General features: G+C 43.1%; 1 pseudogene; it reads right to left on the bottom strand.

The window, feature by feature from the left end:
• Positions 1 to 1,978: 1,978 nt before the first annotated feature.
• On the bottom strand, positions 1,979 to 10,913 carry LOC129376775 (tetratricopeptide repeat protein 39B-like; annotated as a pseudogene).
• Positions 10,914 to 14,879: the final 3,966 nt, after the last annotated feature.

Below are 14,879 nucleotides of genomic sequence, written 5' to 3'. Positions count from 1 at the left end.
TACAGCTTATTTCAGGCTAAAAGCTAAAAAGCAACAAAACAGAAAACAAAAAGGCAATTGTTCAAAACTTTACAAAAATAAGAGAAAATTAAAGCTTCAATCCTTGGAGGCTGAGCAGCGGTTATTATTTCTCAGAGACGGAGCTGCAAAGTGTGAATTTTAATAAAATAATCTGCTGAAGAATCAACATCCTGTGGCTTCATAATTTAAAATCAGGGCTTTTCTTCTACAAATGTTTCCTAAAATAATATTTTAATCTGATTAGCAGTCAAACTTCCTATTATTGTTGGTGTTTTCAATGTGCTAATCAGAGTAGATTGATGTAATAGTGAACGACAGACGTTCTGGTGCCACGCAACATTGAGACGCTTTTTATTTCTCATCTGTTTTAACCTTCAATACTTTCTTAATGTGTTTCCTAACAAGGTTAGTTTGACTGGGGACTGTTTTAATTTATAACAGACACGAAAATATTTATTTAACCTAAAAAAATTCATTTAAAACATAGCGTACCAAGTACACAACCTTGTGGAATTTCATTTAGAGGAACCGATACCAGAACGGTCCGAGTGCCGGGCCCTGTGGAACCCCACATGTCAATATTTCAGGGAAAAAGCTGTCAATATGTAGCATTTATGAACCTATAGAGGTCCAGGTGACCAACACCAAAACTGGTGTTAGTCACCGCTATAGCTAGCTTTAGCTGAGTTAGCTTAGCTAAGTGCTAAGCTAACCAAAATGCAAAGCTTTTTAGAGAATCAAAAGCTGCTCTATATTTGAGAAACTCAACAATAAGTTAAACTCTTTGGCTTCTCAGCATCAACCCAAAAAAACCTGACAAGAACAAAAAATCTTCTATTGCTGCTAAAAATGTGCAATTCCTGCCGTTTGAGTGAGAAATCTCCTTCAGATGTGCATAACAGCCTGTGTGTGTGTGTGTGTGTGGTGTGTGTGTGTCTGTGTGTGTGTGTGTGTGTGGTGTGTGTGTGTTGTGTGTGTGTGTGTGGTGTGTCTGTGTGTGTGTGTGTGGTGTGTGTGTGGTGTGTGTGTGTGTGTGTGTGTGTGTGTGTGTCTGTGTCTGTGTGTGTGTGTGTGGTGGTGTGTGGTGTGTGTGTGTGGTGTGTGTGTTGTGTGTGTGTGTGGTGTGTGTGTGGTGTGTGTGTCTGTGTGGTGTGTGGTGTGTGTGGTGTGTGTGTTGTGTGTGTGTGTGTGGTGTGTGTGGTGTGTGTGTGTGGTGTGTGTGTCTGTGTGTGTGTGTGTGTCTGTTTGTGTGTGTGTGTGGTGTGTGTGGTGTGTGTGTGGTGTGTGTGTGTGTCTGTGTCTGTGTGTGTGTCTGTGTGTGTGTGTGTGTGTGTCTGTGTGTGTGTGTGTGTGTGTCTGTGTGTGTGTGTCTGTGTGTGTATGTGTGGTGTGTGTGTGTCTGTGTGTGTGTGTGTGTGGTGTGGTGTGTGTGTGTGTGTGTGTGTGTGTGTGGTGTGTGTGTGTGTCTGTGTGTGTGTGTGTGTGTGTGTGTGGTGTGTGTGTGTGGTGTGTGTGTCTGTGTGTGTGTGTGTCTGTGTGTGTGTGTGTCTGTGTGTGTGTGTGGTGTGTGTGTGTGTGTGTGTGTGTGTGTGTGTGTGTGTGTGGTGTGTGTCTGTGTGTGGGTGGGTGTGTGTGTGTGTGTGTGTGTGTGTGTGTGTGTGAGAGCTTGGAATGAGTTCAGTTGCTTTGTTTAGGCCACCACTGGTGAAAAGGCTGTGACTGCGTAGCGTTTCTACAGGTAAACCACCAAAACGTTTCCCCTGCAGAGACAGTAACTGTCTCACTATTTCTACTGTGATTTAGCCGTTTATCCTACTAATTAATATCTGTTTTCAAAAAATAATCAAAGTAAAATGAAGCCAAAGAGGAAATCAAACTCCAATTTGTCATTTTTTCCAGATGTTTTGCTCTTTTTTGGAATAAGTTTGGTTTTACTTTGTGCTTTTTGGGTGAAACATTTGTGAACAAATCTAATCTGACTTCCTCAATGGATCATGAACTTCTGAGTAAACTGACAAAGCGAAAGCTCAGCCTGGGATCTGCAGCTCCAGGCTGAGGGAGCGGAGAGCGATCTGGATGCGGAAGCGTGAAGTGAACCAGCTGAGGTCACGGCGTGCTGACAGGCGAACCCTTCAGGCTGCTGAGCGCCGCGTGGATCCTGAAGTGAAGCCTGGACTCCATGGAGTAATCCTTGTAGTTCGTCCTGACGGGGAACAAACATCAGTCACTGCAAATAAACCGATCATGGAATCCTAAACACGCATTCAGAGCTGCTACTCCACACAGTGACTCTTTCAGGTCAAAGTTCAGATGAATAACTTCTATGTCTTGATGGTTTTACAGCAGTCAGTTCTTTAAAGCGGTTTGCAGGAGCTGCAGAGGTATGTGGTCCAAGGCTGCGTTCACATGAGCCCGTTCAATCCGCTTTAATCAAACTGGTTCCTTCGGTGTGAACGCAGAACCAAACTGGTCTGCCTACAAACCCGGGTTGGTTTGGTTGAAGTGAAATCTGGTGTGGTTCAAATGCATATGTGAACACCAAATAGACCAGAAGTAGACTCGAGCGCATGGCATTCTGGGTAGATGCAACTGAAACAAACGTTAGCGAGCGCTAGCAGGAGAAACGGCTCGTATTCGTTAGCGAGAGACTAAAGACAAATCCTCCAACTGATCACATCTGACACTCCTCCATTCTTCCATAAATCGTACAGAAGGGCGTTGCTGTCAGTGTCTTATTCTGGGGTTTTGAGATGCTTCCTCTAGTAGCTCTTGGTGCAGCGCCCCCACAGGTGAGGAGGGGAACACATTTTTCAATTAGTTGATTGCTTGTCTCAGGTCAGTGAGAAAGAGAACCGACTGGACTACCAGCTGTGAAAACATTCGAAGATGAAAGATCTTTTTGTGACAGAATTTGAGCAATTTGACGTTTCAAAATTAAATTTGCTGAATAGAAACATTGCTGCTCAGAGGAGACCGTTTGCTTAGCCGTATCAAAATTAGTTTATTTCAGAAAAATGTAACGGAAACATAGAAACACTTATTTCACATCATGAGTCTGATAATCAAGAACTGGATGTTACTACTGGTGAAAACTACAAAGAAGACAACAGGAAGTAGTTGGAGGATGATGGCAAAACATGTTTTTAATGAATTATCGCGTAAAACTTATTCACACGTGATTTTTATTGAGTTTCTTATTTAATGGAAACATTTATTTGTAAAATTGTTTTTTTTACGACATTAGTGAAACACTGACAACAATTTGTGCACATTTGTAATGGAAACGCAGCTCATGTTAGTGTTTTTCAGACCAAACCAAAGATTTCTTCAAGCAAAACTTCTGTTCATTTAAAAGATGTTAATAGGGTTTAAATGTAATTAATGTTTCTTGAACTTACTTGGCTTTTTCAATGTAAGTGGCGGCCTTAACGAAGTCGCCCTGTTGCTTGTACAGCAGACCCAACTCGTAGAGGGAGAACGGGACCAGGTAGTGGTCGTACCGGATGCGACTCTCGCTGCAAACACACAGATGTGATCTGATCTTTACCAGCAGGACGAGAGCGGCAGCAGGAAGAGGCTGGACCAGGTGTTACCTGGAGAGGACCTGTGTGAAGCAGAGCTCAGCCCTGAAGCAACCGGCCCAGATGTTTCAGGCACAGACCCTTCAGCATCTGGACCAGGCCGCTGTCATCTGGGTGGAACTCGGACGGATCTGAGAGACGGAAAACAAACTGTTAGCATGTTAGCATGCTCAAGAAGACTCATGGATGATGATCCATTTGAATTATCTTCCTCAAATCCTCGAAACAACTTCTGCGTGTTAACGACTTTAAAGTGATTTTAAAAAGTGACTAAAATCACTTTTATTCAGTTAATTTTACTGTAAAAGTTAGTTGAGCCCAAAACACCAGAGTGGAAACGTTTTCATCCAGTTTTTGAAAGAAAGACAGAAAAGAGAAAAATAATAAACCATGCAAAAGGAAATTATTGAGTTCATTTTAATTTAATATGCGATTAATTGGTATTGTTCATTGCAACAGGCATAGCTGCAGCGCTTTTAGCTGCAGCATTTTTTAGTTGCGCGCTTTTAGCTGCAACATTTAGCTGCAGCATTTTTTCCTGCAGTGCTTTTAGCTGCAGCATTTTTCCTGCAGTGCTTTTAGCTGCAGCATTTTTAGCTGCAGCACTTTTAGCTGCAGCACTTTTAGCTGCAGCATTTTTTCCTGCAGTGCTTTTAGCTGCAGCATTTTTAGCTGCAGCGCTTTTAGCTGCAGCACTTTTAGCTGCAGCATTTTTCCTGAAGCGCTTTTAGCTGCAGCATTTTAGCTGCAGCATTTTTTCCTGCAGCGTTTTTAGCTGCAGTATTTTCTGTTTTGTAGTTTATATCCGTTTTCACCTGTTGGCCTCCATGTTTTTGTGTCTGTCACTTTCTACAGACAATAACAGATCTGTTTTTCATGTTTCCATGTGTAATATTTCCTAGACGTTTGTAGCAGAAGTGACTTGTTGCTCACTGGTGTCATTGCGAAGCTGCTGCTCTGCTTTCTCGATGGTGACCAGCAGAGACTCGGTGTAGTCGGCTCTCTTCCCTACGATGGTGAACCCGTTCCAGACGTACATCATCTCCTACAGACAAACACTAATTCATCTCTTCTGACTGAATGTTCCCATTAGTTTCCCGTTAAAGTGGAGCTGAGGTTTGGTTGCTGTACCAGAGCAGGAACCACCAGCGGGACGGGCTGAGCAGCTTTGTAGCGTCTGGACTTCCTCACTGCAAACTTCTCCATGGGGATGGACTTCCCAGCCAGCCGCTGTTTCAGCCCCTCCACCTGCCTGCACACAAAAACACCTTCAGACCTCTGAGCCTGAAACCGACACAAAACGCTCAAAACTGCTGCAAAAATCAACAGAAAAACATTTTTAGTTTCACTGCGGGCTGAATTTTTCACTGACGTTAAGTTTTCAAAATGCTTTGTTTCCATACATACTTTACACCATTAAACAAATATATATTTCTTAATTTAATCTTTAGAAAAAGTGATTTCATTGTGAAAAACCTTTTCAATTCACTTCCAGACACGTTTTGCCTTCGTTAACTGAGACAATTAAACGTGTTTGAGTTCATAATGATGGACTTGATGAAGGTTTATGGATGTGGATCAAAGCAACCTGAAGACTTCGACGATGTCTTCTCCAGTCTTCCTCACGTCGTCCTCCGTCATCATGCTGAGAATCGCTGCTTCTGGTACATATAGATGGCCTGAAAACAACAAACACAGATGAACCGATGAACAGACTGCAGTTTGCTCAGGCTGGGAGGATCCGCAGCAGGGCTGACCTTTGACCAGCGGCTCTCTTTGCACAGCAGGTCAGCGTATCGGTACGCCTGCTGCCATTCCTGCTGGAAGGAGTGAGTCCACATCAGTCCCAGTAACACAGGTGGTGGATCTGCTTCCACTCCTGCTGGCTGCTGATGCATTCCTCGAACCTGGAGCGCGCCTTTAAAACAGAGCCGGTCTTTAAACGATGCGCCTCGGCTTCACATCTTAAACTTTTAATGTCTGGTAAAAGTCGGATCAAAAACGTCGTGAAAATAAACGTTTTGTTGCACGGCTCTGTGAGAGTCTGCACAGACGAACCTTCTCAAAGTTTCCTCGCAGGGTGGCGATGCGAGCGGAGTAGAAGAGGATGATGGAGCCCTAAAAGAAACAATAACCATACGATGAATCCTGATCAATCAATATAATCAAAGAGCCTCTACTGGTCTTACTGTGGGGTATTTTTGTTGGTATGGCTCCAGCAGAGTCTCAGCCTCCATCAGGTTCCCCTCCCCCGTTCCTTACACCAAAACAGAAACAAGCAACTATAAAAAGTGAAATATTCAGGTTCAGACGTCAAACAAATAAAGATTCGTAGAAATTTCCTACCCAGAATCAGCGACACGTAAGTGTTATAGAAGAGCAGAGTCAGCACACAGATTATCGAACGCAAACTTTGGCTGGCTGCTCCCTCCCTCAGCTGAGACAAACCAAACCTCTGCAGCAGAAACGGGCAATGAGACGCCAGCTCTCCTCACGGCAGACGTTCATTTCCCGTCTTTGATAAAATATCTGCACACAACGTTTAAAAGAGGAGAAAAACTCACCCTGTTTCCTGAGAAGCCAATAAACTCCAACAACCTTAAAATCCTCTGAGGAAGGAGAGACAACATCTGGAACAAAGAATCAAATTCAAAGATTTATTAACAAAGTACAGCTAAATATAATTTACTTTGTATAATTTGTATCTTTAGAACTGTAAGAGTTTGGGAATGTTTGCCGATATGCTGATGATGCAGCGCTAAACGCAGCAGAATCCAAAAAATGGACAAACATTTGAAAGACTCTTTGAATGTGTTTGAGTTTAAAAACCCAACAACCTCAAAATCTGCTGAGGAAGGAGAGACATCAAAAACAAACAATGAAATAAATCTGAGAAAATTCATTTATAAAGTACATCTAATTATAATTTATTTAGCAGAATTTGTTTTGTTTTTTCTGTAAGACTTTAGGAAAGTTTGCCGATATGCCGATGACACAGCGCTAAACGTAGCAGAATCCAAAATATGAGTTTTTCTGTGTTTAAAAACAAAACAAAAACCTTCACATCAGTTTAACTGAATTCACTTTAAATATTTTCCTCTCCCACCAGGTTAAAAGAGCCGATGCCCAGCTTGACTCCGCCCTCAAACTGTTTGAACGAGTTCAGCTGCTCCGCCTTGTCCTGGCTGATGTTCAGCACGTTCTGACAGTCCCTAACGAGAAACACAAAGCCTGATATTATAATCGATTATCATTTCAATTTTGTCTCAGATGGCCGTTCGTTAGTCACTCACTTGTAGATTTGGTAGCTTGTTCGAATCTTGATTCCTTTTATGAAAACTGATCATGTTCTCATCCTGGAAAATAAGGACAGAAAAAAAAAACAGTTTATTTACATTAAAATGACTGAAACATCCATTAATTTTAAGGTTTTCCTGTCAGATTGAAATGCAGGCAGAACCTTCACACCTGGTGGATTCATTTCCTTTTCTTCCCCAACATTCATGGAGCAAAATTATAAAACCAAAACACAAAACTTTAAACCTGATTTCATTCTGAGGGTGTTGAGATAAAAATTTGCCACGATAGAAAACAAACTTTGAAAAGCATTGTGCTAAGAGACGCTAGAAGAACAAGATGAAGCAAAGTGGACAAAGAGACAACTTCCACAAAAACAACTGCAAAAAGCCTCTTAATTAACAAAACTCCATCCTACATGAAGGAGAGTTTATTTATGGGTAACATGTTGTCATTTAGAACCTTTTCTTATTTCTCTGATTTAATATTTACAGACCAGTTACAGAAAATAAGCTTATTTAATTAAAAACACAGTGACTATATTGAAGGATGAACATAATTCAAATATATTTAGCTGATTTAATAACAGTGACTCTGACCTGGATGAAAGTGAGCGTTGCTTTCTGCAGAAGGCACTCGGCATAGCAGAGCTCTGCATGCATCTCCTCTGCAGACACAAAGACAGGCCCCAGTTAAACCCAGTGACTCCCAGTTAAACCCAGTGACTCCCGGTTGAACCCAGTGACTCTAAACCCACCCAGTTAAACCCGTGACTCCCAGTTAAACCCAGTGACTGCCAGTTAAACCCAGTTAAACCCAGTTAAACCCAGTGACTCCCAGTTAAACCCAGTGACTGCCAGTTAAACCCAGTTAAACCCAGTTAAACCCAGTGACTCCCGGTTGAACCCAGTGACTCCCAGTTAAACCCAGTGACTGCCAGTTAAACCCAGTGACTCCAGTAAAACCCAGTGACTCCCGGTTGAACCCAGTGACCCAGTTAAACCCAGTGACTCCCAGTTAAACCCAGTGACTCCCAGTTAAACCCAGTGACTCCCGGTTGAACCCAGTGACTCCCGGTTAAACCCAGTGACTCCCAGTTAAACCCAGTGACTCCCGGTTGAACCCAGTGACTCCCAGTTAAACCCAGTGACTCCCAGTTAAACCCAGTGACTGCCAGTTAAACCCAGTGACTCCCAGTTAAACCCAGTGACTCCCGGTTAAACCCAGTGACTCCCAGTTAAACCCAGTGACTCCCGGTTGAACCCAGTGACTCCAGTTAAACCCAGTGACTCCCAGTTAAACCCAGTGACTGCCAGTTAAACCCAGTGACTCCCAGTTAACCCAGTGACTGCCAGTTAAACCCAGTGACTCCCGGTTGAACCCAGTGACTGCCGGTTAAACCCAGTGACTCCCAGTTAAACCCAGTGACTGCCAGTTAAACCCAGTTAAACCCAGTTGAACCCAGTGACTGCCAGTTAAACCCAGTGACTGCCAGTTAAACCAGTTAAACCCAGTTGAACCCAGTGACTGCCAGTTAAACCCAGTGACTGCCAGTTAAACCCAGTTAAACCCAGTTGAACCCAGTGACTCCCAGTTAAACCCAGTGGTTCCCAGTTGAACCCAGTGGTTCCCAGTTGAACCCAGTGACTCCCAGTTGAACCCAGTGGTTCCCAGTTAAACCCAGTGACTCCCAGTTAAACCCAGTGACTCCCAGTTGAACCCAGTGACTCCCAGTTGAACCCAGTGGTTCCCAGTTCGTACCTTCCTGTAAGTTGGACTGCTTGCTGATCAGGCTGGACAGAGATCCGACCACCGAGTTTCTCTTTCTGAACCTGTAGAAACATTTCAGTCTTTGGTGACTTTATGTTTCCTACTGCAGTGAAGAAGGTTTTCTGATCAGATGAGACCAAAACGAAACATTTTATCTCCATACAAACTCAGCGGTTCGGTGGATTCGACCCAGTGTCCCTGAACGCACCATCCAGAGCTGAAACATGGTGGTGGCAGCATCATGCTGGAGAAAACCAGCTAAGTATTGACAGCAGACTAGCATGAAGGCTACATATGGGGGAGATTATTATTGGATGGTTTAAATCAGAGCATCTTCATGCTTGAGAATGGTCTAGTTAAAGTCCAAGTCTAAATCTAAGTGGAAACCCGTGATTAGACCTGAACACTCACAGATTTCCTCCAACCAATCTGACTGAGCTTGAGTGAAAATGGCGCCACCTAGCGTCATAAATATGAACAACTTTGTGTTGTTTCCATCACATCCAGATTAAATGCAGCAAAGTTTGTTTTTGTAGCCAAAGATGTGAAAAAGTTTGAGACATATAAACGTCGTTGGGGTCAGAGGAACAGGAAGTAGTTCATGATTCTTAGCTGAACTGGGTGGACTCCATCAAACCCATCAGCTGGAAACCAGTTCAGCTGAAACTGACCCACATTTCTGATGTTTCTGATGGAAAACGTGGCGGTGGCGTTGAAGGCGGCCATCTTACCGGTGGCAGGTCTGCAGCGCCTGCTTGATGGTCTCCATGGCCGTCTGGATGTCCTTCTGGTCAAAGGTCATGGTGGCCTGCATGACCAGGATGCTGCTGTAGCCCAGAGAGCGTGGTACATGCTGTGCTTCCACCTGAACACACAACGGGTCGGTTAGGACCGCAGATCCAGCACACTGCGACCCAAAGCAGGACCGGAGCCGGTTCAGGGACAGAACCACAACCCGCTCTGATGGAGGGGAGGAACCAACCAGTAAGGAACTGGTTTGATTCCAACCAGGAGAGGAAAGAAAGGAGATGACAGGACACAAGGAGGGATGGAAGGAAGGAAGGACTGAAGGAAGAAGTAGCAAAAAGGAAAGAAGGAAAGGATGGAGGAAAGGAGGAATGTGCAAGGAAGCAAAGAAGGAAAAAACAAGGATAGACAACAAAGAACAGAATGAAGGAAAATGCAATTTAGGAAGGTCACAAGGAAAGGAAATAAATAAGAGAATAAATGATTGAGGGACTGAAAAAGATGAAAAATAAGGAATCAAACAACAAGGAAGAACTAAATGACTGAAGAAAGTCAGTAGGATGTTGAATAGTTGAATTATCTATAATTATGGAAGGTGGGTGTCTAGTTAAATCCTGAAAACCTCCGATGTGAGCGAATTAAAACAATTCAGCCAAGAATTCCTTCAAAATAAAAGACTCATTGTTGGTCGTCAGCTGGAAACCAGTAATTAGATTTAGAGGACATTTATTTTCACCCAGGAATCCCACCTAGAAAAACATTCAGTTTCCACTCCGGTTATTTTTCTGACATGAGTTTGATGATCTGAAAGGTTGGAACAGATTCTCACCACGGCTTCAGCAGATCCAGAGCCTGAGAGAACCTGTTGTTGAGGACCAGGTTGAGAGCGCACTGGGTCTCCTGGATGGCAGTGTGCAGGTCCATCTGACAAGCCCTGCACACACACACACACACACACACACACACACACACACACACACACACGCACGCACACACACACACACACACACACACACACACACACACACACACACACACACACACACACACACACACAAACACGCACACGCACGCGCACACACACACACACACACACACACACACACACACACACACACACACACACACACACACACACACACACACACACACAGATAAAGCCAACAGCACAAGTCAAGTGTTAGATCAAATGACCAATAAACACTGAAAGTGACAAAACGAGAAACTGGAGCCTGACAGGAAGTGAAAACAACAGCAGAGAAACATTTTCAGTCCTCATAACGTCGTGTTTTTGTGCGAACTTACGAAGGAATCCGATCGAAGGCATCCTCAAAGCAGTCCTGAAACAGAAACACAGAGGTGAGCTAACTGCTCTGCTTCATTATAAATCCTCAAACACTTTAGATACTGGATCATCACGGGTCGACCCAAACCCTCTGCTGCAACATATTGTAGTGAAATGTTGACACACAGATACATTTTGATAACTTTTTATTGTTCCTGCTGTGGAAATGACCAAAAATAATGATTTCATCCAAAATGGCCGCCTACATTTTAGGACTTAAACTTCTAGAGAGTATTTCTTGATCAGCAGGGATCTACCTACGTACCAAATTTCAGATCCTACGATGTGCAGCCTGGCCTGTCTCACTGTAGGGGGCGCTGTAGACGGCATTGAAATCCAGACCTCTGGATGACCACTGTACTAGCATTAGAATAGTCAGTCTATAGCTTTCTAATGTTGAGTCGTCAGTAAAATCTTTGCAGCATTTTGTAACAGTTTGGGTGATGGCAGGATGTCGGCCTTGTGCAGAAAACAAACCGCTAAAGGATCTGCTGAAGTGCTAATTTAGCAAAGCTCAGAAAATACAAAGTCCTCAGAAAACCAGAGTCTCACGTTCAAATCTTAGTTTTCACTCAGAGAGGAAGCCGTTTCACAGAAAAATTCCCTTTTGCTCCAAACTAATCTGCATTTCATTCTCAAATACTAAACCATCTTGGCCACCTCCACCTGCATGAATTTACCCTGAGCATACTTATGTGGCTTCAACACGAGTAAACCTCACTGTGTTTCTTCAGAGCCTCAGTAACAAGCTAATAATAGCTGTCCAGCAGCTCCTTACATAACCTCATCCAGCTGCAGCCACAGCGCCTCACAGAGAGGAATCAGCCTGCAGGCTGCAGCCGCGCAGATCAGCCGCGCTGCACAGCAGACAGCCGCGCATCCCAGGAAAAAACACTCAATATGAATCTGTTCACTAAGCAGGTCAAACCGCAGGGAGCCGTGGGAATGATGCAAGCAGCTATAGACGCCTCTGAACCGGAGCTCAGACGAGATTAAACACATCATTCAGAAACACAACAACTGCAAAGAAACAGAAAACGTTTAACAAAGACTGATGTCCTTCAAAAAGGTACAAAAATGGAAATAAACATGAAAACTTACATTTGATAAAAGAAAAAACAACCTGCCCAAAGACAACCTGGAAATCAATCTGTTAAAGCTATAGATTAAAGATTAAATTAATTATCTCTACAAACGTATTTACAAAACACAGAAAAAGAAACATATCTGCTAATTGACCCAATGAACAGACTGAAGGAGTCAACATGCTAGCAAACCGCCAGGCTAGCTGTAGCATTGGAGCTAACTTTAGCTTCCATGCTAGCTGGAGTAAGTGAGAGTTAGCCAACATGCTAGCTACAGAAAACAGCTTTAGAAATAGAAAACAAAGTAAAGCAACAGAAATGTTTCTAAATAAACTAAATGAAAGCAGAAATTATGTTTTCTGTTTTATCCTGGTCATAAAATATGGTAGATAAAATATGTTGGCTTCACAAAACAAATTAAAACAGACGAAAAATATATATCAAATATGTTTTATATGCTCAGTTACAAAGAATATGGATTTTAAATGTGATTTAGCAAGAAACAATTAGTTTATTTGTTAAACTGAAGCACAACACACACACACACACACACACACACACACACACACACACACACACACACACACACACACACAAACACACACACACAGACAACACACACACACACCCACACACACCCACACACACACACACACACACACACACACACTCCTCAGGAAACATTGATAATAATTCAGTGTGAACCCAAACAGTCACTTTCAGCCCCCGGTTTCATCACTTCCTGTCAGTTGGAGCAGACTCTGCTCCTCACAGCAGCACCAGGAGCTCCTGCTGTGCGTCTGCAAACAGGCAACTGTTGTTGAATCTGCAGGCCAGCATGTTACAACACAGCACACGCCTCACACACCGAAGGCCGATGACCTACAGCAGAAGGACAGGAAGGAGACGGAGACGGGATGACAGGACGGCTGAAGCTCTGATTCAGGGTTTGGTACGGCGAGATTAGCAAGTAGAGCTAGTGAACTAGATTAGCAAGTAGAGCTAGTGAACTAGATTAGCAAGTAGAGCTAGTGAACTAGATTAGCAAGTAGAGCTAGTGAACTAGATTAGCAAGTAGAGCTAGTGAACTAGATATCCCAGCAGGACAGGCAGGTAGAAATCCAAGCAGACAGTCAACAGATCAGAGAATCGGGAACAAGGCAGGAAGCAGCCAATGGGAGAGTGGCAAGGTCAGTGAGTGGCAAGGTCAGTGGGTCGGCAGCATCAGTTCCTCTGAACACCAGCATCTTGCCTGATGGTTTCAACAAACTTCTAATCATAGTAGTTTAGTACTTTGACTATACAGAACCGGTAAATTCACATATCTGAATTCTTTCATCTTCATATATGAGCTTCAAAATGGCTGCCATCCCTCTTAAAGCGTCTAAACATCAACTGGATTATTAACTATGAACCAAGTAAGCAGATGATAAATATTAGTTAATTTCTAAGACCAGAGAAAATGAATAAAACCAGGAGAGTTCAGAGACAGAAAGCTTCTCCAGTAACGGCTGCACCTTTCATTAATTAGTCAGGACCTTCATGCCGGGTCCGATTACCGGCCACATGCTCTATAAACCATGAACTGCTCTGGATCCACCAGGAGGGACCAGAAACAAAGGCTTCAAAAGCCCAGAAGAACCAGACAAAGTTTTCATTCTTGCCAAAAGAGCAATAAACTGTTTTGCACATGGTGAGAAATCGTCGCCTTGTGTGGGATTTTATTGACCCGTTTTGAAGGATCGAACCCTTTGACTCATGCTGAAAACTCGTCCAACTCTGCAGCAACATATTTAGTCTTTTCTTCACAGAAAACAAGTCAAACTTCACTCAACACAACAAGAATCGAACACCCAGAGGAAATGAAAGGGAGTTCTGCTAAAGAAACCAAAGTTCATCACTGAAAGCTCCGTCTGGTGAACAGAAGCTACAGTTTCTCTCACTTGTTAATAGATAAAACCCCTGATGGTGACGTCATGCATGGACGTTTTGTGCCTCTGGTAAGGCAAAGACATGAACTTATTCAGAAAATCTGTTTAAATTTTCTGTTTATAGTCAAGAAAAACAACAAATAAAAACAAATAACCCGACAGTAAAAACCTTCCAGGAAAATTGAGGAACATATTTCTGAATTTTGTCTGCGAAGCGTCAAAATCCTCATTATATTTCTGTCATGTCTTTACATTTATAAATCAGTTGTGTAGTCACAGTGGCGTCCAGCCTGGGGGTCAAAGGTCAAGCCACTGCACCCTTGCATGAGTCATCAGCAGCGTTTTGTTTTAATTGGTCTCCTTGTGTTTTTATGGTGTTTCTGCGCAGCGACAACCTTTATCCCAGTTCCCATAAACTTAGTCTCACATTCCTCAGAGTTTAACCAGCATCAGCTGAGATCCTCCGAAACGCGACGGCCATGAATGAAGCTTTCAGGTCAGATTAGAGCCGACCCCAAGAAAACAAACCCTTCTGCTTCTGGTTCCTGCTGAGAGGCTTTTTCTTCTCATCCATTTCACTGGCAAATAAATAAACTGAGAAATATCAGCAGATAATCCAAGACTAACCAAACCATGAAACCTGCAGCGAAGAAAGACTTTCTGCAGAACTAGAGCCACGAAACGAATCTAAAGATTTACAGTTTGTTGAAAATCGTTTCCAAATGGAACAAAATAAAGTGAAACTGTTCAGATGCAGGGATGCATCTCTGTGGCCTCATGGAGGATTTTATGTTTCCACTTTGTTTCATATTTAAAACCAGATTTTATCATTTCAGCTTAACAGTATAAGTGGAATTCAAATGTTGCCTCATTGCTTGATATTTATTCTGATTTTAACATGAACAACACACACATACACACACACACACACACACACACACACACACACACACACACACACACACACACACACACACACACACACACACACACACACACACACAGGACCTGTCACTATCTCTGAAAGCTGATTACACGCTGCTGATGGATCAGATTAATAATCTGTGAACTGCTCACCTGAGCCGGATTAATTTCAGCAGCT

Source organism: Poeciliopsis prolifica, unplaced genomic scaffold (assembly GCF_027474105.1).
Source record: "Poeciliopsis prolifica strain line A6 unplaced genomic scaffold, Auburn_PproV2 SCAFFOLD044, whole genome shotgun sequence".
NCBI lineage: Eukaryota > Metazoa > Chordata > Actinopteri > Cyprinodontiformes > Poeciliidae > Poeciliopsis > Poeciliopsis prolifica.
This window is presented reverse-complemented; position numbering and strand designations above follow the sequence as displayed.